Source organism: Wyeomyia smithii, chromosome 3 (assembly GCF_029784165.1).
Source record: "Wyeomyia smithii strain HCP4-BCI-WySm-NY-G18 chromosome 3, ASM2978416v1, whole genome shotgun sequence".
NCBI lineage: Eukaryota > Metazoa > Arthropoda > Insecta > Diptera > Culicidae > Wyeomyia > Wyeomyia smithii.
In genome coordinates, this window is record NC_073696.1 from 55,482,284 (window position 1) to 55,505,727 (window position 23,444).

Here is a 23,444-nt window from a genome sequence, read left to right on the forward strand (position 1 = left end):
TTAGTGCGAAAAGTGTGTTCAGTAACTGCGATAAAATTAATAAATTTTATCGCTGAATTCGTGCGCTAATCGAAAAAAATATTTCTATAGACACATTGTTTCAAGCAACGAAAATTTGAAGCAATTTTAATTAAACATAAGTTTAATAAATACTCACATTTACCGCTTTTCCCGATGAATTGTTCTCTTAGTTTGTCCGTTGCGAATATTACGCCAAAGCCGGGCGAAATCCGTTAATTTCCCAGCACAGTTTTTCACCGAGGCAAGAGGCAGGTACAGTTTATTGTATTATTTTAGCTAACTAACTTGCCCGCAGAAACAATCCGGCATGATGATACTACTGCTTTACATATAGACTGACGTTTTTCTTCGCGTCTGCCGTCATGCAAGCGGGCATCGATCGTTGTCTTAACGTTGCTGACGCTCTCACCTGTAACCGAAAACAAAGCAAACAAAAAAATAGCGATAAGAAGTGCGCTATGCTAAAAAGGTATACATCTTTCGCACATAACCATAACAACGAGTACAATGCAAAGTGTAGTGATTTATTGTTCACCGAGTATTCTACTTTGTTTCGTGTTCTAGAAGGGAAGGAAACGAACCGTGTCCTAACGGAATCTTTCACCTGTGCAACTTCAAGCGAATAAGTAGACTTCAGATTTCAGATGATTACAGGTGGTGGTGGGTGAGAAGAGAAGAACAAAAAAAACCCTTAGCAATGGCACTGCTTTCAACCGAAATCTGTTTAGAAGTGGTCGCTTTTTTGTTGACTTGTAGGTATATACGAAATACACTTGCTCGCGTCATTGCACAGCCGCCACTCCGCGGTGGTCATAGGAGACGACAAAGCTGGATAATACGCTATTTGCTACTTGGACGGTAAAAGTTGTCGGAGCAGAAAGAAAAACCTTCTTTGAAAATGTCTTCCAGGGTATTATTTGTCAACCGAGATATTTCCTGCGAAACCCTGCAATACCACCAGCGCAGTTGTAATATATCCGCCTGGGCGGGTCAACAAAAGACCTTGGGTTGGTCTGTTTGCTTCGGGAAACAGAGCTCCGAGTTGAGCTTTGTTTGAAGTTTTAGAACTGTTGTTATTTTACTGATAGTGATGTCCTTTCGAATTCATCTTAGGTTCTTTGGTGCATTCGAAGTTCTCTTTATGCTCACAGTTTCATCCAAAGCATCCTTATTACACAAAAAAACGGGAAAGTTTGATTTTTTACTAGAGTGATGATTTTCAAATGATTTTTATACTCCATAAGATGTTTATATTAATATAAAAAAAAAACAACCTTTGTTCTGTGAATTGTCCCCGCAAATAAAATTTCTAACCTCCAATAGGTACACGATTCTAACAAAAAGTGCACTTGTATCACATCGAAAGCCGAAGTCAGTAACTATTTGAATCCGGTCGGTCGAACACTGCTTTTGCCATTTTCACCGGATTTCACCCCATGGGAAGGTCAATTAGTTCGCCCATTTGACGCGTGCTACTTGATTCCGCTTCGTTGATCTTGCAGAAATTTTCCTGGTTCTGCTCGCGATGCTTTGGCTGCAATGTGCATGCATCTATCGTTAGCACGTGTTTGATGCCGATTTTTTTCCACACGGTAAAACTTTGTCGTAAGAACGAGCGGTATCTCGAAAGTTACCCGGCAGAATGGAACAAAAGAAAAAGAAAAAAACACACACATTTGAAGAAGTTAGTGAAGCGTAACAATTGCATCCGATATAATCAAGGTTGGGTGCAGCTTTTTTTTCTCCCGCAGGGAAATTTGCGCCGGAAATGAATAAAGAACAACCGGCAGACCAGCGCCACTAGACTAGTGTCATAGTTTCGAGAGCGTGTATTTGCTTGTGCATTCAGTTCATTGCTGTGCTGCTCCCCGAAGCCGTTTAAATAGTGCCGCAATGTAACCATGGAAAAATTAAATTTTACCCGATTTATTCTCTCGGGAATACTATAGTTTTTTTTATTTCAAGCGTGAAATTCGCACGGTAAACTTTTCTCACTATTGCGAACAAAGTTGGATTAAATTAAACATTTTTAGTCACCTAGCCAGCTGGACATTTTCGTTCCGGTATGTTGAATTTAAAACACATCGAGACACGTAATGTTGACAAAAATTTAATTATATTGCTGCCGATCAGGCATGCAAATATGTAGCGCTTCAAACGAATTTCAGCGCAGCTTTGATATTCTCTCGGTGCAGGCGCATGTTGAAATTTCCAAATCATGCCATCTCACCACCAGCTGCTTTCGTGTGAGACCCATCGACACCCACTTCGCTGCGCCTGTAGCCACAATTTTGCTTTTAACGAGAGTGAAAATTATACCTCCCATAATTTAATGAGAAAAATCGAAAGCTAATAGCTATTTAGCACACAAATTGGGTACTTTGAGTGGGTATGTAGACACAGCACAAGTAGTTATGTACATATGCATGTATATGGCGGCGACGGTCAAATTAAATGGTCATAAGCGCCACCGATGGGCAGGTCTCGAACGATGTGTGTGGTGCCGTGAATAATCAATTTGCAAGCGGTAAATTTGCTTGAATCGGAGCACAAAAGGTGTGATGTTTTATTGAAAACAATAAAAAACGGAGAAGACATTAAATGGACAAGCATCATCATCTCATCTACGGCACCTGTCTGGTTGCAGTTGGACGGTTGTTCAACTGCATGTCAATGTACGCACAGCATCTTGCAGAGCAACATAGCGCCGAACCGATAATACCTGCTTTTAAATTCGGATGCCATTAAGAAGCGCCATTACGGTTCGATTTGAAAGCATTCGAAGCGGTAGTTGCGAGTGTGATGACGAGTCGAAACTGATGAAGGTATCAATGCAGCGCACAGATTTAGTTGCTATGGCAGCTGGTAAGTGTTAAATCATCGCCAGATTTATTTTCGATTCAGTCGAAATTGAAAGTGTTTCCATCGCGGTTGGAAAGGCATTTAAAACCTGTACTCTGAATGCTTCAATGCAGTTTTAATGATAGCATTTGGTTCATTGAGAAAAAAAGAATAAAATAAGAATCAATACATTCGGGAACAGCAATGTAATGTGTGTAAATTCATGTGAATTTCGAAACGCTAAACATGAATGAAAAGTTTGATATATTCATGAAAACAAAAACATAGAATTTAATGTAAAATAAATACTAATAACAGTAGCATTTTATGAAATGCTGAGATATCGAAGCAAAAATTGCACATCTGCCATTAATTGGATTTTGTCATTAGCTAATAAAAACACATAAAAAATATTATTTTTGATATAAATCTCCCAAAAAACATCTTAATTCTCATATTGAAGAAGTTAGTAATAGAAAATATATTTTGATTCAGATGAAAAAAAAAAACACTGAAATACATTCCAGTATTTGGTAATTAAAAAAAAATAGACAACTTTACAAAGTGTTGTACCGATAGGACTGCCCCAAGTTTTTACGAATTTAGTAAAACACCTTTCAAAATTTGCGAATATCTCGGGACCCTGAAGAGCTACAGGTGATATTAACATATCATTTTGAAGGGTTTTAGATGCAAAATGGAACTACGTAGTCGATTTTTTTCTGCAGTGTTGTCAACATTGCATTTTTATAGATTTAAAACCATATTTTCCATATCCTCGAAACACCCTCCTAATTTTTTATTTTGACCAGGACAATGTGTTTAGCCGACGATTTTACATAGGAATCACTTATCAGCAAAAAACAAAATGTGGCGTTCCAGAGATACAGCATTTTCAAAGTTGCAAGATTTTGGAATTTGTCTAGAACTTTTACATGAAATACTGCAATCGCAATGGTATCCAAGCAGGCGTTTGTGTAATCGGACAGATGTTCTTAAGAGGAGCATCTGCTAACGATGTAACTCAAAAATTCCTGTTCGATTTTTAACATTTTACAATTATATGTAATATCTTTCAAAAAGGCTGTATGATGCAATCAACATTCTTTCTCTTATCGCATAATTGTGTCGTGCTCAGACCGCGAATGGCACTTTCACTGAAATTATAGCATTCGTTTTATCCATTTTATTGAGATTTCAACTATAATATTTTATAGTATGTCGTAAATTGCCCTGCCTTTTTTTTTTCAAATTACACCATTCTCTCATTTTCGTGGTGTGACGTTATGACGCATTTTTCCTTGTGTAATTTCTTAGTTTTTTTTTCAGGTGGAAAAATTGACACAGAAGATTCAACTCTCGCATTTATTTTAAGATTAGTTTGGATAAGACTAAGAAAGTTTCTGATTCAAAAAAAAAACAGAACGGCGTACTTATCAACAATCTCTCATTACGGCTTGTACTAGATTATCATGTCTGATTACGAAAACACTACTTGAGCTAGGTATTTATACTAAATTACATTGGTTATTAAAAGCAAGCTTTTGTGCTACATTCCGATTCGAAACTCGACCTTCTGTTTATTATACATAGACTTCGCAGCCAACTGTTTAATGTACAGGGCAACTGTGGAGCATCGCTACGATCGTACTGACGCTAACAGTCCCTCCCGAGCCGAAATTCGGACCTACGACGACTAGCTTTGTAGGCCAGCATCGTACCTAGAGACCAGCTGGAGGTCAAAATGCATACGCCGTTTAAAAAAAACCGTTCTAGAGCCTGATCTCCCAGCTGGTCTCGAGGTACGATGCTGGCCTAACAAGTCAGTCGTCGTAGGTTCGAGTTTCAGCTCGGGAGTGACTGTTAGTGTTAGTAGGATCGTATCGCCAGCCCCGCAATTGTCCTGTACACTTAACAGTTGGCTGCGAAGTTTGTGTATAAAAAACAGAAGGTCAAGTTACGAATCGGAATGCAGCACCAAGGCTTTGCTTTCCTTTGCTTCTAGAGCCTGGAAAAAAAATCACCCATGGAAAATATTCAGTTTACTAAACAAAATACAGATTTAAAATATAATTTGATTAAAATATGGTCGGATATTTTTTTCTGTATTTTCTAATCATTTGGTATAGATTTACTCATAATCCTTTATTAAAATTTTGACAAGGGAAAATAAAAAACATTCTCCCATCTCCCTTATTACTTGGCTCCCAATCCCACATAAACCTGAATCCGGCCGTGCCCTCAAACACCAAAATGTCATCCGAGAGTGAGCATGTGCTCCAAATTTGCGACATAATAATTAGCATGGCATTTCATGCAAGCTGAGCATAAGTAGCTTAAGTATATAATCATTAGTTGGTAATGCCAGCCAATTGGCATGGCATAGGAGTGAATTCATATACCTAACGCCAATTTAAACAGTTGGCGCATTATTCTGCTGACGCAAGATTTAATTTGAAAATATGATTTTTTTTACTACTCAGCTAAAAGAATTTGCTATAGGATTTTTTCAGGTTAACGATCGTGAGTAGAAAAATCACACTGGTGGCAAGTGATGAATGACTGAATGAAGCAGGCCGAAACGTTAGGAAAAAACAAACCCGCAGTTAGTGGCGTCTTACACAAATTAGGTAACGAATGAAGGGAAGGGGGCGGGGGTTGAGATTGCGTAACTTATTATTACATATGGGGAGCGGGAATAGAAGATACAGTTACGTAACTGTGATCTTCTATCTTCTAAACATTTAAAAATGGAGTTCTGTCGGTCTGTTTGATCCAAATGGACTTGAAAAAGACAGAACCAATCGACGTGAAATCTGTGGTAGTTTCACACTCTTCTCTGCTCTGGAAGGGAGGGCTTCTATACAAATGAAATCCAAAGTTCTGTATAACTCGAGATTAAGCAAATGAAACCAAATTAGGTGTGTGGTGCTTTACGGGAGCAAAATTGTTTTTCTAGTAGATCGAAACCCCTCCCTCTTCTTTGAAAAAAGGCTTTCATACAAATCGAACGCGAATTCCTGCACAACTCCGGAACTAATCAAGCAAATATTACCAAATTTGGCATGTAAAGGTTAGTGTTTCTGACACCCTTCCCTACTCTGGCGTAGGGGGGTCCTTACAACGTTCTGGGGTCCTTACAACTTTCTTAGTCGAGAATTATTCAAGCAAATGGATTCTAATTTGGCATGTATAGGTTCATGGGAGCAAAAAAATATTTTTATGTTGGTTCGGGTTGTCGGTCCCTTCTCTAGAAAAGAGGTGATACATACAAATTTCTGCATAACTTGAGAATTAATCAAGCAACAGGAACCAAATTTGGCATGTGGAGGTTTTTGAAAACAAGAAATAAATTTATGGTGGTTCGACACCCCTACCTCTTCTGGGAGAGAGGGCTTCATGCAAATAAAACACAAATTTCAACATACCTACTAAGCTAATCAAGCAAATAGAGCCAACTTGCAGTGTGAAGGTTTTTGGGAGCAAGAAATATTTCTATGCTGGTCAAACACCCCTCCCTACTCTGATAGGGAAGGGAGGGGCTCCCATACAAAATAAATAGATATTTGAACGGGTGTTTCCAGAAAAGTGCCTTAAAAGCATAGAAACCAAAAATCGCCCCTGACGCCATTTTTTAATTTAAAATGGAAACTTCCAGTTTTTGGAAAACAGCCAAAGAGGTTGAATACCTACCAATGTCAGTATTTTTGAAACCAGAATAAAGCTCAAAGGCCAGAAATTGACTCCACATGTCATTTTGAAATCAAAGATGGCGAGTTCCGGTATTCACTTCTTCACGAAAAATGAACCAATCTAGATGAAATCGGTTTCATTTTACTGGAAAACTATTCTAGTTTCCAAAAATTACTAGGTAATTCGACGGGACCAACAGACACCGGAAATATTTGGGATTTTAGGAGTGTTTGTAAAAATGTGCATTTTTGCAACTCTTAGAACTTTTTCTGACATCTTGTTTCTTTAGGTTGATATGTTTTCAATAAACTAGCATTCATTCCGAGCTCATTGGTACCCAAAGGTTGAAATCTGTCGAGAAACCATCGAGATATGAATAAATTAAGTATGTTTTTTGCAGTTTTTTTGCTGTTGGGTACATAGTACACGAAAAAGTTTTTGTTAGAAAAACTTTTTTTCTTTAAGAGTTTGCACTGTGGTTTGTTCTGAAGAGTTTTAGGCAACTGAATTGTCTATCTGAAAACCTTAATTTTGAAAAAAATCTCAAACAACCAATATTTCTAAAATCAGTTTTTGTTTTTTCAAATTTTTATTTTTTCAGTGTATGATCTGAAATATAAATTTTTAGTATTTTTAAATAAAAGTTCAGATAATTTTCTAGAAGTTATTCATTGACAATCATTCTATATCTCTCGTCATTATTTAGATATGTTGATTCATAAGAAAGAAGTTTAAATACTTCAAACCTTTTCAAATGTTAGTCCAGATAAATTTTCAAAAAAAATGTTTGCAAAGTTGCTTCTTTTACTAAGGCTTACACACCCACAAAGTTTCATTGAGTTCTGCTAAGGTGCACAAGGAAAATTGTACACAACAAAGGAAAAAACAGCCAAAAACAACACCCATATTTTATTAATTAATATCTCGATGGTTCTTCGACAGATTTTCAACCTCTTGGTACCAATGAACTCGGAATGAATTTTAATTTATCGGAAACTTATAAACCTAAAAGAAACCAAATTTCATAAGAAGTTCTAAGCGTTGCAAGAATGCAAATTTTGACATCACTCCTAAAATCCGGATTATTTCCGGTGGCCGTTGGTCCCATTGAATTCCCTAATAATCAATGGAAACAAGAATAGTTTTCCAGTAAAATGAAACCGGTTTCATCAAAATTGGTTCATTTTTCGCGAAGTTCTGGCTATTCAAAAATTTACAAAATTTTGCCAGTCTCAATCATTTTGTCTACCCCCTGTATATGGAATCAATACAGAATGCTTAAAATTCAATAAATAAACAAAAACATGCGCGAGACGAAGTTTGCCGGGTCAGCTAGTCTATACCTATTAAAATGCAGTCCGGTCTGTCTGTCTGTCTGTCTGATCCATAGAGGCTCGGAAACTACCGAACCGATTGACGTGAAAATTTGTATGTAGAGGTTTTAGGGGCCGAAAAAGGTTCCTATGATAGTTTGAGACCCCTCCCTCTTCTGGAAGGGAGGGGTCCCATACAACCAAAACACAAATTTCTGCACATCTCAAAAACTAACCAAGCAAATGGAACCAAATTTGGCATGTGGATGTTTTAAGAAGTAAAAAATATGTCCATATTGGTTCGACACCACTCCCTTTTCTGGAAGGAAGGGGTTCCACACAAATGAAACACAAATTTCTGCACATCTCGAGAACTAACCAAGTAAATATAAATAAATTTGGTAGGTGGTTGTTTTTAGGGGTAACAAATATATCCATAATGGTTTGACACCCCTCCCTCTTCTACAACGGAGGGGTGCCATACAAATGAAACACGAATTTCGCACAGCTCGAGAACCAATCAACCAAATACAACCAAATTTGGTATGTGAATGTTTTTAGGGTTAACAAATATATCCATAATGGTTTGACACCCCTCCCTCTTCTATAAGGGATGGTTCCCATACAAATGAAACTCAATTTTCAAGCTAATATAACCAAATTTGGCATGTGAATGTTTTTAGGTGTAATAAACATGTCCATAATGTTTCGACACCCTTTCTTCTTCTGGCATGTCTCCAAATACCATTTCGAAATCTAAGATGGCGACTTCCGGTTTCTGAAAAACAGCAGCAAATGACCAAATACCACCCAATATGGGTATTTCCGGAATTGTTATGATGCACTGAAGCCACAAATCGACCTCAGACAACATTTTGAATTGTAAGATGGCGACTTCCGGTGTCTGGAAACAGCCGAAAATGACCAAATAACACCCAATATGGGTGTTTCTTTAACCAAAATGACGCACAAGGGCCAGAAATTGTCTCCAAATGCCATTTTGAAATCCAAGATGGCAACTTCCGGTTTTAGAAAAACAGCGGCAGATGACCAAATACCACCCAATATGGGTATTTCCGGAATTGTTATGATGCAGTGATGCATGAGTGTCCAGAGCCCACAAATCGACCTCAGACAACATTTTGAATTGTAAGATGGCGACTTCCGGTGTCTGAAAAACAGCCGAAAATAACCAAATACCACCCAATATGAGTGTTTCTTTAACAAGAATGACGCTCAGGGGTCAGAAATTGTCGCCAAATGCCATTTTTAAATCCAACGGTTTCTGAAAAATAGCCTGAAGTAACCAAATACCACCCAATATGTGTATCACCGGATCCAGAATGATACAAGGAGCTATAAATTGACCTCAGACACCAGTTTTAATTGTAAAATGGCAACTTCTGGGAAAGAGCCGAAAATAACCGAATACTACTACATATGGATATTTCCGTAATCGAAATGATATATAGAAGCCAAGCATTGACCCTGGACACCATTTTGAATTCCACCATTTGATGACCACTTTCAGTTTCTGGAAAACAACGAAAAAAAGTGAAATGCATTCAATATATTCCCGGAATAGAGGTGATGTACAAAAGCCAAAAGTCGAAGATGTTGTCATTTCGATAAAACCAATCATTTCAAACGATATAAACAAATCGCAAGGAATCAATGAATTTGAAATATTTTAAATTATTAAATTAAACACTAAAATAGGCGGGACGAAGTTTGCCGGGAGGGGGCAGGTTGTTTAGTGTTACATAATTTCGGGAAGGGGAGAGTTTTATTGAATGTTACTTATTGTTATACAGGGGGAGGAGGTTTGAAATCGTTGCGTAATTTGTGTATGACGCCAACGCGTCTTCTTTTTGGCCGGTACAATTTGGTCAAGGCAAATTTTTTTCATTGGCAATTTTTTTTAATTGCCATAACAAATATATCAATTTTATATGACTATGCTAAAACAATTTACCCGTTAACGAAAAATTTAGCCGTACGGAGCACCTTCCGTAGTTGTGTCGCACTTGCAAGCACGACGCAGACTGACTTTGGTCTCGATCACACAGGTCTATAAGAGTTATCAGCATCAGCTGACTCTTCTGTGTGTGATGAGACATTCCTTTCAGTCTAACTAATTTATAACGCTTGCACAGCAGTGTGTGTAGTTAGGGATGAGCAATAGAATAAGTCGGCAGCGGAATGTGATACGATATAGATTGTGGAACAGTACCACCGTCCCCCGTAGTTTAATTGGTCAAAACACCATGCCGGAGACAGGGAGATTGCGGGTTCAAGTCCCGTCGGGATGCGGTATATTTTTCCAAATCTGTATCATATTTCCAGATGGCTTATTTTTCGCTTTCCTTACTTCACATACTGTTTGCTTAATGAACTCTAACTCTAATTTAAAAATAGTTGAAAAAGTATGCAAGAAAATCATTGCATATACCAAAAGGTCAAATATACAAATTATGTAACTTTAGGAACCCTCTCCGGAAAGGAAGGGCTCCCAAACAAATGAAACTCAAATTTCTGTAAAACTGGAGATCAAACCAATAAAACCAAATTAGGCGTGTGGTGCTTTACGGAAGCAAGAAATATTTTTTGCGGGGGATCGTACCCACCCCCCTCCTCTTCTAGAAGAAACTAATCAAGCAAACGGAACCAAATTCGGCATTTTAAGGTTTTTGGGAGCAAGAAATAGTTCTATGGTGCTTCGACACAAACTACAAATCAATTTTTTACAGTCAAATCTAAAGCGATCACGGTTTTTCGAATTTAGACCACTGTGCACTGTAGGATTTTCAAATAAATCTTTTCACCAATTGTTAATGTCTTGAAATATAATACTTGGAATGTGTATAAACGATTTTTGAATTTATTTCATAAAATGGTGGTTAAAAAACGTGCTTTACAACAAGTATTTTGTCGTTTTTATATCACTTTTTTGTACTATACGACATTGAGGGCGTGAGTAATGAGATGTACCGTACGATGATTTTGAAATTCTAATCAGAGATTCTGGACGTCATAACGAATCGAATTGTGTACACTAAAGTCGCTTTTTACGCGGGGGATACGTGCCGCGTAAAAAAAACCGCGTAAATTCCGGAATCCGCGTAAAAAAACCTGCTTTAATTCTGCAATCCGAGTGAAGAGGAACTGAAATCCGCGTAAAAAAAATACCGCGTAAATTCCGGAATCCGCGTAAATTCCGGAATCCGCGCAAATTCCGGAATCCGCGTAAAAAAAACCCGCGTAAAAAAGCGACCTTAGTGTACTCAGATTCTTTGGTGCATTTTTTATAATAATGGTTTGTGGGAGCATCGTGACAGAGTTAATGTTCACCAGTTTCAGTTTCTAATCGGCAAACACGGCATTCTGCTGAATAAGTTTTTCTCATTTTATATAGATGATACCTGCTTGGGTAGTGATCAGTCAACAGACCTGTAATTACCCGAAGATCATTTTTGCCAAGATTGCACTTGTTTTGTTTTTCTGCTTGTCTACACTTAGACGTGTCATTCCAGTTTAACTCTACCATGGACATTTCCCAGGTTTTTATTTCAGTCCTCAAAGTATACTCTAAAACTCCATAAAATGGTTTCGGACCAACAACATATGATGCTGAACCTTCTCTTGCTAGACTGTCGGCTTTATCGTTTCCATCAATACCACGATGGCCAGGTACCTAGTATAGAGTTACTTCGTTCCTGCTAGCCAATTGTCTTAATGAAAGAATGCATTTCTACACTAGCTTGGATTCACATGTAAAAGATTCAAGCGCATTGAGCGCTGCTTGACTATCCGAAAAAAATGCAGATTTTTGCAAATCTTTATTTCCTCTTCAAACAGATATCCACGCATTCAATAATAGCATAAAATTCTGCTTTAAAGACCGTTGGATAATGTCCTATTAGAATAACTTCACTGATTCAAGGGTCAACACACACCTGCACCAGTATTCTCGAAAAAAAAAAGCACAGAAACTTGGACTCAAACATGGCTTTCCAGATTTTCACACATAGCGGCTCGATTAAACCACTTTGAAGGGAACGTCATAGTTTGTCTTCCTGAGTTTAGCTTAAAATCTTTGAGGATCCTCAAGTGTCCTGCTAGATCACCATCTAAAACCTTGTTATATGGCTTGTTTGACAAGACACTTTCAGCAAATCAAGGAGAGCATTCGAAGCAGCTGATGGTGTGGTTTTTGATACACAAGCAAGCCTCTGCAGTTTTCCTAGCTGCACTTGGGCGGCTACCTCATTAAGTTTAGGCCTTCATAGGGAGTATTTGACTCCTTCGGAAAATAAAATCTGAACTTAATTGTTTCAAATTTATCTTTTAAATTTTAGTGAAAAGCTACTAAGACAGTTTGAGAAGGGTTTACATTTTCTAGTCTACATTATTTTAAAGTCACATTGAATGGAATTAGCAATCGATGAGATATCGTGTCACCAACTTTCCACAAACTATTATATCCGAGCCCGATAGCCTTAAGATGTGGTAGTGGCCGATCTATTTGATCAAACAAACCTCATTTCCGAGTTCAACTAGCATTTTGAGGAGTTCGTCTACTACTAAGGACCACAATAAGGGTGAAAGTATTCCTCCTTGAAGACAGCTTTTAATCGATCCAATAGTTGTAACACGAAAAAGAAAAAAATATGTTTTGAATTCAATGCCGAAGATGGAGAATCGCAGCAATGAAATTACTAGAGCAAAATATTTTTTGCTTGGCTGTTGATGTACGCCTTTTTAGATGGCCTCTTTCGGCCGGGGATGGGCGGCAATTTAGGAGTTTCCAGGACAGATCCGGACGGCATTGACATAAGGCATGTTAACAACAGAACCTACGATTTTTATTGGCAATAAAAGAACAAAACATAAGGAAGTTCGAGAGTAGAATGGAAACCAGTTGTATTGGTGAAATCGTTTATAATTGTATCAAGTATTTTTTTATCGCGAATATAAATCGTTGGATCAACACTATCATATTCATTCTATCGAGCTTAGAATGTTTGGGAAAATGTGAGTTTACATACATGGTTAGCCAAAAAAGGAAACAATTCGGTAATAAAATAGAAGAGATATCTAGGGACCCTGCACTGCAAAGAGCCTGTAGTAGATCATTGATATTGGTGATTTTTTTTTGTAGAACTATAAATTCAATGTAAATAATGTTATACAAAGATTCCCCTATATAACATACATCCAAAAAAATTTGTATCTAAGAGAATCCATTGAAACCTTTTGCTGTGTGAGCTTCATATATTTCTACAATGCACTTCCGCTTGGCAAGTGTTCAAAGAAACTAGTTTACACTCTACTGACTGTTGCAAATCCCCAGTTGCCTTCTGAGAACGATAGGACTTAAATAAAATTGAATCGACCCATTTCTGTTTCTCCTTCCGATTCACAGTCTGGCTGGAGGATCTGTACTGTAATAGCAAACGACAAGCGCAACGGTTATTCGACTGTAACTGCCATGCTCAGCGAGCGGCCAAATCAACTGCATATACCTGCACGAGTTCACCTGCTTTTGTTGCCGATGTTTAAGTTCATTTCTCCAAATATGATAGGGTAATTTAACTTTATAACTTCATTGGCCCAGAAACTTCTTTTTGGATTCAAGAATTTCAATTTCCTTCAAGATATAAGGTTCACTATTCACCAAAATAAACACTAGTCCCTTAGAGTATAAATAGATATACCAGGTAAAGTAAGCAGCATTAATGCACAGTCGCAATATCATAATTTAATGACCGGACACAGGAGGAACTCATCGCCACTCTGTGGCTGTCTCTGTCCTCGCTTTTTTGTGTACGCAGTTGCTTTTTCTTTTCCGTTGCACAAACCCAGATGGTGGTGCCAACCTTGCACACGGCACCTCATTCGGAATGCACACGTATGTGCAGTAGGTGACATTGAAAAAAAACGGCCGATAAACGAGTCGGTTGACTCCGGTCGGAAGTGGGTAAATTGTGACAGTGATTGCATGTTTATATTAAATTTCCTCAATACTGCTCTGCATCTGCATCGAGACCGGTTCAGGAGGAGCAGAGCAAAATCATTTGCCCCGTATCTGGGTTTACTTACTATATTATTTTTATATCTCTTTGAATCAGTTAGGAAATTGCAGTGACTTGCGATGAAATGACCAGTGATTTATTTCCTGACTCTTTGAATAATATGTGTTTTTATAATATAGTGATGCGATAAACAAGTTTTTAGAAGTATTTAATTATATTATAATCAAAACCAGGTCACCTCATTGTCAGAAGCATATTTGGTGGAAATTATAAAATTACGCAAGATGTTACGTAGTCAAACAAAAGTTCGAAAAATTTTCAATTCGATTATCCTTCCAAATAAAATAAATTTACACAATCAAAGTAAATCAGGTTCGTACGATCTGATTACATTGGTTAAATAATAATGCTTATTTTTTTGACGCAACCCACAACCTGAGTTCGGGTGCAAAAATCTACTTGGTAGGTTATACACTTTAGTTGTTTCAAGAAAAGCTTCACCTCTTTCTTTTTTCCTCCCTGTACGTACGCTCGCCAACAATTTTCGCTATCGTTGCGATCGCTATTTTCTCAGCCGAAAAGTGTTCGCATTATTATTCATGTACGCGCGCACATAAGACTGCTAGCAGCAATAACAATCGCAAACAGATAGGCAAAATGCATTGCAATAAAGTATGGGATGAATCTTCATGTTACTAGTCTGCCGCTGGCTCCGACGAGCCACAGAAATAATTTCACTATCTGTCGGCACCTGCGGCGGCAATGGTAGCAGAAAATGAAAACTTTTCCACTACTGCTGCGGTAACATGAGGGGTGGTGGATGGGTGGTGGCGCTGCACACGTCACAGCATCAACACATCATTATAACTTTTATCTTGGTTGCTTGATAGCGGGTGCAGGCGTTCAGAAAATTGACCAGAACAGTCATATTTGGCAGCCTCCGTAAACCCTCATCAGGCGGACAATAAAAGTCCAACAAGCTTCCAGGCATAAATAAAATTGCAGAGTGAAGCAATTTTCGTTTTGCTTTTTGGGAGGTTATACCGCCCACCGTGCAAAGCTTTTGGAAATCATTCGTGCATCCGTCTAGAAGGGTGACGGCGCTATTCGTGGCATGGCAAGGAAAGTTTTCCACAGCTTCCGAATGAATAAAAATGTGGAGAAACCGTGCTTCTCCGGCATTTCCACACTCTCCCATCAGTCATCCGATCAGGGCGTGTAATCGCTCAGCCTGATTTACCGCGGGGGCCAGTGAGAAAAATCTTCAATTCAATTTGCAAGTATTTAACTTTCAGTTTGATGTCTAATTATCAAACTTTGATATGTTTATTGCTTCAGTTTGCACAGCGTCTGCGGTTCGCGTGGCTTGTTTTTTTACTTTTTCCTGCTATCAAAAAACTCGCCCATTTCCTCGTGTTTCATGACGTTGTTGATATACTACTCGATTACTTCTTTTTTTCACCGCCATTGGTTACAGGATGTTCGGTGCATGTTTTGCAGCAACTAAACACGAGTTTGTATTGCCGGCAAACGCGCATACGCAAGTAAACGAGACGATTGTAAAGTACTTTAACCTCTGGAGACTAAGCGGTGAAGTTAGTAGCGAAAATCAAAAGTGCGATTACGTTGCGTGAATACAATGACGAACAGGGCACTATCAAGATTCTCCTATCATCCATGGGAGACAGATTTGCTGGCGCAATAACTAGTACAAGATTGGTTACATGAGAATGGGGTATCAATGGACAATTTAATCTAAATGAACTGTATAAATTTCTGCTTTAAGTATTACTATGATCTACTAAACAATGATGACGTTTTGCTACCATATAATTTCGTGCGAATTCGTGTCGTTGAATAAGCGACTGCGCGATTATACAAAAAACATTGAGCGTTCAGGACTCAACCCTAGTCAGAAAAACCACCGATATTGACCTACATACGTTGATTGCAATAGGACTTTGTAATGACTTGTATTATAATCATAATTTTCATAATATAATCATAATTATTCATAACTTTTGATATGATTTTTGAAGAGGAGAGTTTTAACATTTTGAAGAATCATCATATTCTAATAATGTAATATGATTCTAATAAAAATTCATAAAATTATAAATAAATTTTATAATATTATAAATCCATAAAACTTTTAAAAACATTACAAAATTAAGCTCAAAAAAATATCACAAGGTGTAAACGGTATTTTTTAGTTTCGCAAAATTTCAATTTATCAAAGTTTTCATGGCAAGGTCATTTAACCATAAATTTCTGTGCTCTAAAATAATTTGTCATTAACCGCATGATTAAGATTATTGACGTGTTTTAATAATGGTTTACTTTTAATTGCGAAGAAGAATTGTGAGGCATGACTGAGTCGCTTCATCACAATGGCTTACCCTCTCATCTCTGCTGATATGTTCGTGTGCCCAATAAATCTAGCAGAAAAATCTTTCCAAGTAGAGCTACCCTGCTTATTCTTTTGAGGTTGAACTTAAGCACACACGACATGCAATATGTGGATGTCTACCTTCTAGACAGAATTAAAGGATCACCACAACAGTCATCGCTCAGGGACTGATCCGGCGCTGAAAAAGCCTTTGCAAAAATCGGACGGCTAGTACACGGTCACCACGTCGGTCGTCTGTGATTCTGTTGAAGCGTATCAGGACGATTTTGTTCGAGTACCAAGTTCGATATCATCACGGCCCGAGTAAGCTGCCTACGCTACAGTGTGTTACTATTATTAGCCGTAGAAGCAGGGACAGAAAGCTTGCTATGCAATATGGTATTTCTCATGGCGATGCCTGCCTACACACCAGTAGCAGAGGCAGCAGCATGTATCCGGTGTAAGGAAATGTTGTAAATCTACGTAACACCATGGAACGAACTTTTTGATTAAACCAAATGGTGCAGTCGGACGAACAATGCAGCCTACAACTTCGTTACTACATGATACCCACTATGGAAGAACTAGTTTACTGAACCGAGTGCTAGGAACACAGGTCTTGCAAAAGTATATTGTCAATTGAATGAAATTGGAATGTTGTAATATCCTGACAAAAAAATTATTAGCATCATCAACCAAAAATGACTACAGCATTTGATGCAATGCAGTACATCTCATATGCGGAAATAATTCAAGAGATGCAACTGACCACGAAAATGTCAGTACTACAAACAGCCACAGCATCGGAAAAGCTACTGGGATGATTACAATCAGTAGGATGCTCCTAACTAAGCGACGAAATGTACGACGAAATGTATCATTTCAAACAGAGTTGGGTTATCAAAAAGTTGTATCATCAGTGGAGCTTACATAGCCCAGTAGCTAAATTTGAAATACTCAATGGCAGCAAAAGCTCATTCCGGTACGGTATTCATGGTACATGTAGAACAAGCAACGTTCCATCTCCCTGGTATCAAACCAGATAACGTAGCGTAATTTGCCTTTCGGTTGTCGCTCATTAAATTGACATAAATATTGTGGTGTTCATTGTGCCTTTTTGAGGTAAATGTATCTGCGTCAGTGTTAGTGCGAATATTGTTATTATGATAAACAAATTTTAGAGATAAATAAAAAAAGAGATGTACAAATTTGAATCTGATTTTTTTGCAGTTTACAATAGCAGAAGAAAATAGCGACGAAAAGCTAATTTACATACTAATTAAATTGTTTCTTTCCGGTCGCCAAGAAGTAAAACAGTTTTTTGAAGAGTTGAAGTTGATTCTCATAAATTTGATTAAGAAGCTTCTAGAATAGCACTTTATTATGAAGAATAATTAAAGAGGCTTCATTTAATGCAATCAAAATTTTGGCCGGCAGTATAATTTGACCGTGATCTTCATTTTTGTCAAATAAACGCGTAAAGAAAGTGAGTATTCGTTTCGAATCACGACTAATTTTTGAAATTTGTAAAGAGCAAAATCATTTAAAATCGCCTGGAAATACGCGAAAATTTAATCGACCATTTTTGATTTGAATGAAACTTTGCACACGTATTTGGCTTAGCAAACTGAGCATTTTTCACAGGTGGAGAGATTTTTTACACCCATGAGTTACATTCTAAAAGGGCGTATGCCTTTTGGCATAGGTTTTATTCGAAGCATTGTAGCCCAGAAACCGTTGGTTGTATAGAAAAACTGTCTGAGAATGAGTTGTAGCGAATCAAAAATGCATCATAAAAAATATACACTGTACAAAAAAAAATTAAAAATAAACATTAAATTTCAATTTAAAAAAAAAAAGAGTTGAATTTATTTTTCAATTTTTTTTAAACTTGACGTTAACACGCTACTTTTTAAAAAAAAGTCCAGGATGGAGAGATGAAAAATAATTTTTTTAATGTAGATTATTTTTTTTATGAAAATTCTTATTCAAACATTTTTCAAAATATTTGTATTCTGATGATTTTAGAAGATGCAGAGAGTCATTCTGAATCAAAAAGCTCTTGGTAGTAAACATTTTAAAGGCATTGGTTTTCGAGTTATTTCTAATTTAGGCTCGAAAAATTATAATTATTTAGGAAAATACACGTTTTTCTTAACTTGTCCATGGTTCTCCAGCGAAAACCATACGTACATTGGAATACTTGATCAAAAATATACAATTCATTCTTTGACAACAAAACGATTGGGAAAACGGTTCTCAAGAAAAGAGTTAAATGTTCTAAGTGATATAAATATATATAAAAATCAAATATTTATTTTCGAGTTTTACTATCTTTGGAAGATATTTTTTTATGACATAGATACTGTACAGAACTAATTTCACCTTATATTTTATATACATCATAATCAAATGATTCGTCATCTTTTGAAAACAGCTTCGTTAGTATCTTATTTTCTGAAATCGGAACAAAAGAGTAATACTTTTGTGTGGCAGCTATTATTACAGATTTTTGAAAATATTGCTCCATTCTGTTACTCCTTGTTCATATTCTTCATATGATACCCAACTAAATGACATTTTTGATGAATTTTTATTACTTTTCTGATTAGACCAATCATACAATTCTTTCGCGCTTGTAAGGGGATGTTCATGTTCCTCAGCTAAACTTGCATTTCCTGCCATTCGTTTGAATAATATGCCACCAATTGCATCGCATGGACCTTTAACATGAGTAGTCGCAAAAAAATGCCACTCTGCATCGACGTTATATTTTGTTTTGAACTTGCAAAGACTTGCAAAGTTTTTTTTCTATTTTTATATTGTGAGGCAGCTCCATCAGACATTATTATCGCTTTTTTCAACTCTATTGTTGTTTTCAAAAAACTCATTAATTTGGCAATGAACACCTGAACCGCAACAGTATCACACAGATAATCTTAAGTGTTCCAGACTCTGGATAGTAAACAACGAAGGGATGAATGGTGGCTTGACTATCATTCCAATAACTACACGAATCACAAATTGATAAAGACGTTTTAAAATGAGATTGACTGTTCAATATTTTTAATTTTGCAATAACGTTTTCGTTTAATTTGCGTAAGCTTGATGAGCACCGATGATCAGGAAAGGGTTTACAGCATTTGAGCTTGGTGTGTTCCATTTTCACTTTATTCATCTTCACAAAATGCAAACTGTTACTAACACATCTGGAGTAGTGCAATCGTATTTATATACGACAACAGATATTATAGGTAACCCAGTAGTTATTGGTTGCGTACTTTACAAACAGTTATTATTAGTAAACAAGATGGTAGTGTTGCACGACAAACATATTTTTTTATAAAACATTCGGCAAGGGGGAACGTGTAGGTGGGATAAGGTTTAGCACTTGAGTTATTTATCCAATCGTTTTGTTGTCGTATAATGAATTGTATATTTTTGATCAAGCATTTCAATGAACGTATGAATTTTGCTGGAAAACCATGGACAAGTTAAGAAAAACGTATATTTTCTGAAATATTAATTATTTTTCGAGCTTATATTAGAAATAACTCGAAAACCAATGCCTCTAAAATGTTTACTATTAAGAGCTTTTTGATTCAGAATGACTCTGTGCATCTTTTAAAATCATCAGAATACAAATATTTTGAAAAATGTTTAAATTAGAATTTTTATAAAAAAATTAATCCACCATAAAAAAATTACTTTTCATTTCTCTGTCCTGGACTTTTTTTTTGAAAAGTTGCGTATTAACGTCAAGTTTAAAAAAACATTTTTTTTTAAATTGAAATTAAATGTCTATTTTTAATTTTTGTTGGTCAAAAAAAATTTTTTTGTACAGTGTTTATTTTTTTTATGGTGCATTTTTGATTCCCTACAACTCATTCTCAGACAGTTTTTCTATACAACCAACGGTTTCTGGGCTACAATGCTTCGAATAAAACCTATGCCAAAAGGCATACACCCTTTTAGAATGTAACTCATGGGTGTAAAAAATCTCTCCATCTGTGAAAAATGGTCAGTTTGCTAATCCAAATACGTGTGCAAAGTTTCATTCAAATCAAAAATGGTCGATATTCGACCATAGGTCATTTAGCGCGATCTTGCTCTAAAACAGTATTGATGAATAAAAATATTTATATAGCCAGTATTGTTTGGTCGACTTGAGATTTTGAGAAAAATTGTAGATAGTTGTTTTATCCTTCCGAAAAAAATTCCATCTTCTTATCCAGAATTGGAGCCAAGGTGGCTCATGCTGTTCTGTTCATTTGACTTAGACTTCGCAGCCAGCTGGTTAGTGTACAGGACATTTGCGGGGTTAGCGCTACGATCTTACTGGCTAAGAAAATCAAAATAAATTATTAATTGATATCAACATCTCATATTATTTGATAAATTTTTCATTGTTATGTCATAGAGAAATGAAAACTTCAATAAAATAAAATATTTGCGAACAAAAATCACAACAAATATGACGACTCATATTTTTCTTGCGAAGACAAAATTACTATCTACAACTCTACCTCTAGCTAGGGTCCAAGGTGGAGAATAAAATAGAAGAAAATACTAAGTGAAAATAAAAACAATGCTTTGCTGAAGACATAAGGAACCTTTTTTACACAAGCCCTTTTAAAAAATATTCTTGATTTAGAAACGACTACTAAAACCACAAAAAAATAAATCACGAAGTGAATAAGCTGGTAAATTAACCCTCTAGTGCCCAGTGCCGCTTCAATAAATACTTAAAAAATGTTCATAAAGATTCATAGTTATTTTTTCGAAAGCCGTCTAAAAATTAGAGGCTTTATGTACAATTTTGAAGCAAATGTTCAGTTTTGCATTTTTTTTATAAAATCTACCAAAATGTAATGTAAAGGTCATACAAGTAGGTTAATCCGCCTCACTTCTACTCTTTAATGTCCTGAAAATTTGATTATCCGACAAAACAAAAATTTAAAATGTTGTACAAGTGAGTCATCAAATTTATCGAAGAAAAAATCCAACAGCAAATTTTGGCATTTTCTCGTTCGAATTGAATAGAAACTATTATTGTTTTATATTCAATCAAAAGTTCTGGATTCTAATTTCCATTTTTCATCAAAATATTTTAATAGCTTTGTACGTTTTTTTCTGAAGCATTAAAGCATTTTCGTTTTTATGGCAGTTTTAGGAAACAAAGAGCAGTTTAAAAAAAACTCATGACACAAATATTAACCGCTTGCAGCAGTGGCGTAACCGGAAATTCCGTCCGGGGGGTTTTGATGAAAAACAATTCGAATTTTGAGAGTATTGAAGAGAGAGGTATGTTGAGAGAAAGGGAGTAACCTAAACCAGTGGTTTGGCGCACTCACATCACTCACTTTCAACCAGCGTTGCAGTAGAGAAAAGGAGTGCGAGAGAATATTGAAGAGAGAGAATAGCAGAGAACAGCTTGGGAAATAAAATGTTTTCCTGCTATCATTAGCTATGCCGCTTACTGTGCAACGCACGTGCTGCTTAAATTAACCGTTGCATAGTTCAGTCAACGATCAATCCGAAAACAACATTTCAAACAACATTTGGAATTTCGTTAAACAGTTGGTCTGAAAATATTTGTCTTCTCGAAAAAAATCCTAAAGCTAATTCCAACGACTAGCCACCTTGCTTTCCACGGGAGAAACAACGACGACCGCAAAGTAGCAAAATGAGTAGGCAACAAAAAAATTAGCGATGAAGTTTTCAAAGCCGAGAAATAAAAAGCTGTGAAAGGACAGACGGAAAATTTGGAAAATAAGCCGTATCTCAAAGAAGTTGAAACTTTACTTTTTTGGCCGAAAAACCAAGCATAAACATTTTGATTGATTTGAAACTGGAAGACAGAAAGTCGGGGGGATGATCAATTTTAATTTTAAAATTTCGTTGGAAAATGGATTGCCTCATCAGCATCTTCGACGGTATCGATTACTTACAAAAAACTCAAATTAGACTGAAATTACATAATCAATAGCCTAAGCTCACCTCTGATAGTTAAAATTATTGCTTGCTATGTCTTCTCGTTTTACTTTTTTGTGTAAACAATATCAATATCATCCTTATAGTTGAACATCAGTCTTCATAAATTAATTAACAATTTGGAGATAAGGAGACTATCTTTACATTTTCCTCATATTTTGAATTACTTCCAATGCAGAAAAAAAAACCCTCACTATACCAAACGTTCGGACATCAATTGTCGGTTTTGGGGAGTCAGCTCTGACCTATATGAACCTAATATCAGGGAGTATTTGAATATTTTTCTTTTTGAATTTTAAAATAGCTTTGACAACGGGTGTCGTCATTTTCTGAACATAGTTCTCTTTCTAGAAATATTATTTAACCATTTAACTTAGTTTTACACAGGTTGACAGAAAGCAGAAATCGCGAAATCGACTTCAAAACAACGTTTCAATATTACGTCAAATTACGTCCAAGCCTTCTTCTGTATTCTAGTAAACTTTTCAGAAAATGTAATCCGCCATGTACGATTTAAAAATTGACATGAATATTTGGATTGTGAACGTCATCTTGATATCGAAAATATACGAATTGCAGAGCATATATTCGTTTTTCACAAAATTCTGAAACCGGAAGTCACCATATTGAATTTAAAAAATGTAGTTGGACTTTCATTTCTGGTTTCTAAAGATCATCCTGGTTCCGGGAGTCTCAATGTTTGGAGGTTTGTAAACGTTCTCTACAGTTGTATACAGTTTCCCAGAAACCAAAAGTCGCCATCTTTGATTTAGAAAAACATCGGACATCCTATTCCGGTCCCTAGACATCAACTTCTGGCCATGACCAACCGAGGGCATGAAAGTTATCGTAGCATTTCAAAAGGTTCCCATAGGGCACTAAAAGGGGCACTAATAGGGTCTCTGGAAATCAATTTCCGGTCTCCAGACATGACCAAAGGCCTAAAAACTATCGTATTCATTCGGAAAGTTCCCATAATGCATGAAAAATCTTGATTTTCTTACCAATTATGACCCCCTCCTTCTTTGGGTGTTGCTCCTTCCTCTTCCCAATATTTCTATGACCGCTTCCTCTGTACAAAGAATACCTATACCAAGTTTGGTTGAAATCGGTACAGTCATTCGAGAGTTATGCTGGAACATACATACATACATACAT

At 36.5% G+C, this 23,444-nt stretch overlaps 1 protein-coding gene across 6 annotated transcripts in view; it reads right to left on the reverse strand.

The window, feature by feature from the left end:
* Window positions 1-23,444, reverse strand: part of LOC129729740 (uncharacterized) — a 199,268-nt gene that overhangs the window by 67,950 nt on the left and 107,874 nt on the right. For 5 of the 6 annotated variants that reach the window (XM_055688541.1, XM_055688539.1, XM_055688538.1 and 2 more), the window contains one exon: window positions 158-430. The exons of the other annotated variant lie outside the window; for it this stretch is intronic. The gene's annotated coding sequence lies outside the window, so the exon portion shown is untranslated. The remainder of the gene's footprint in view (window positions 1-157; window positions 431-23,444) is intronic. 6 annotated transcript variants of the gene reach the window in all.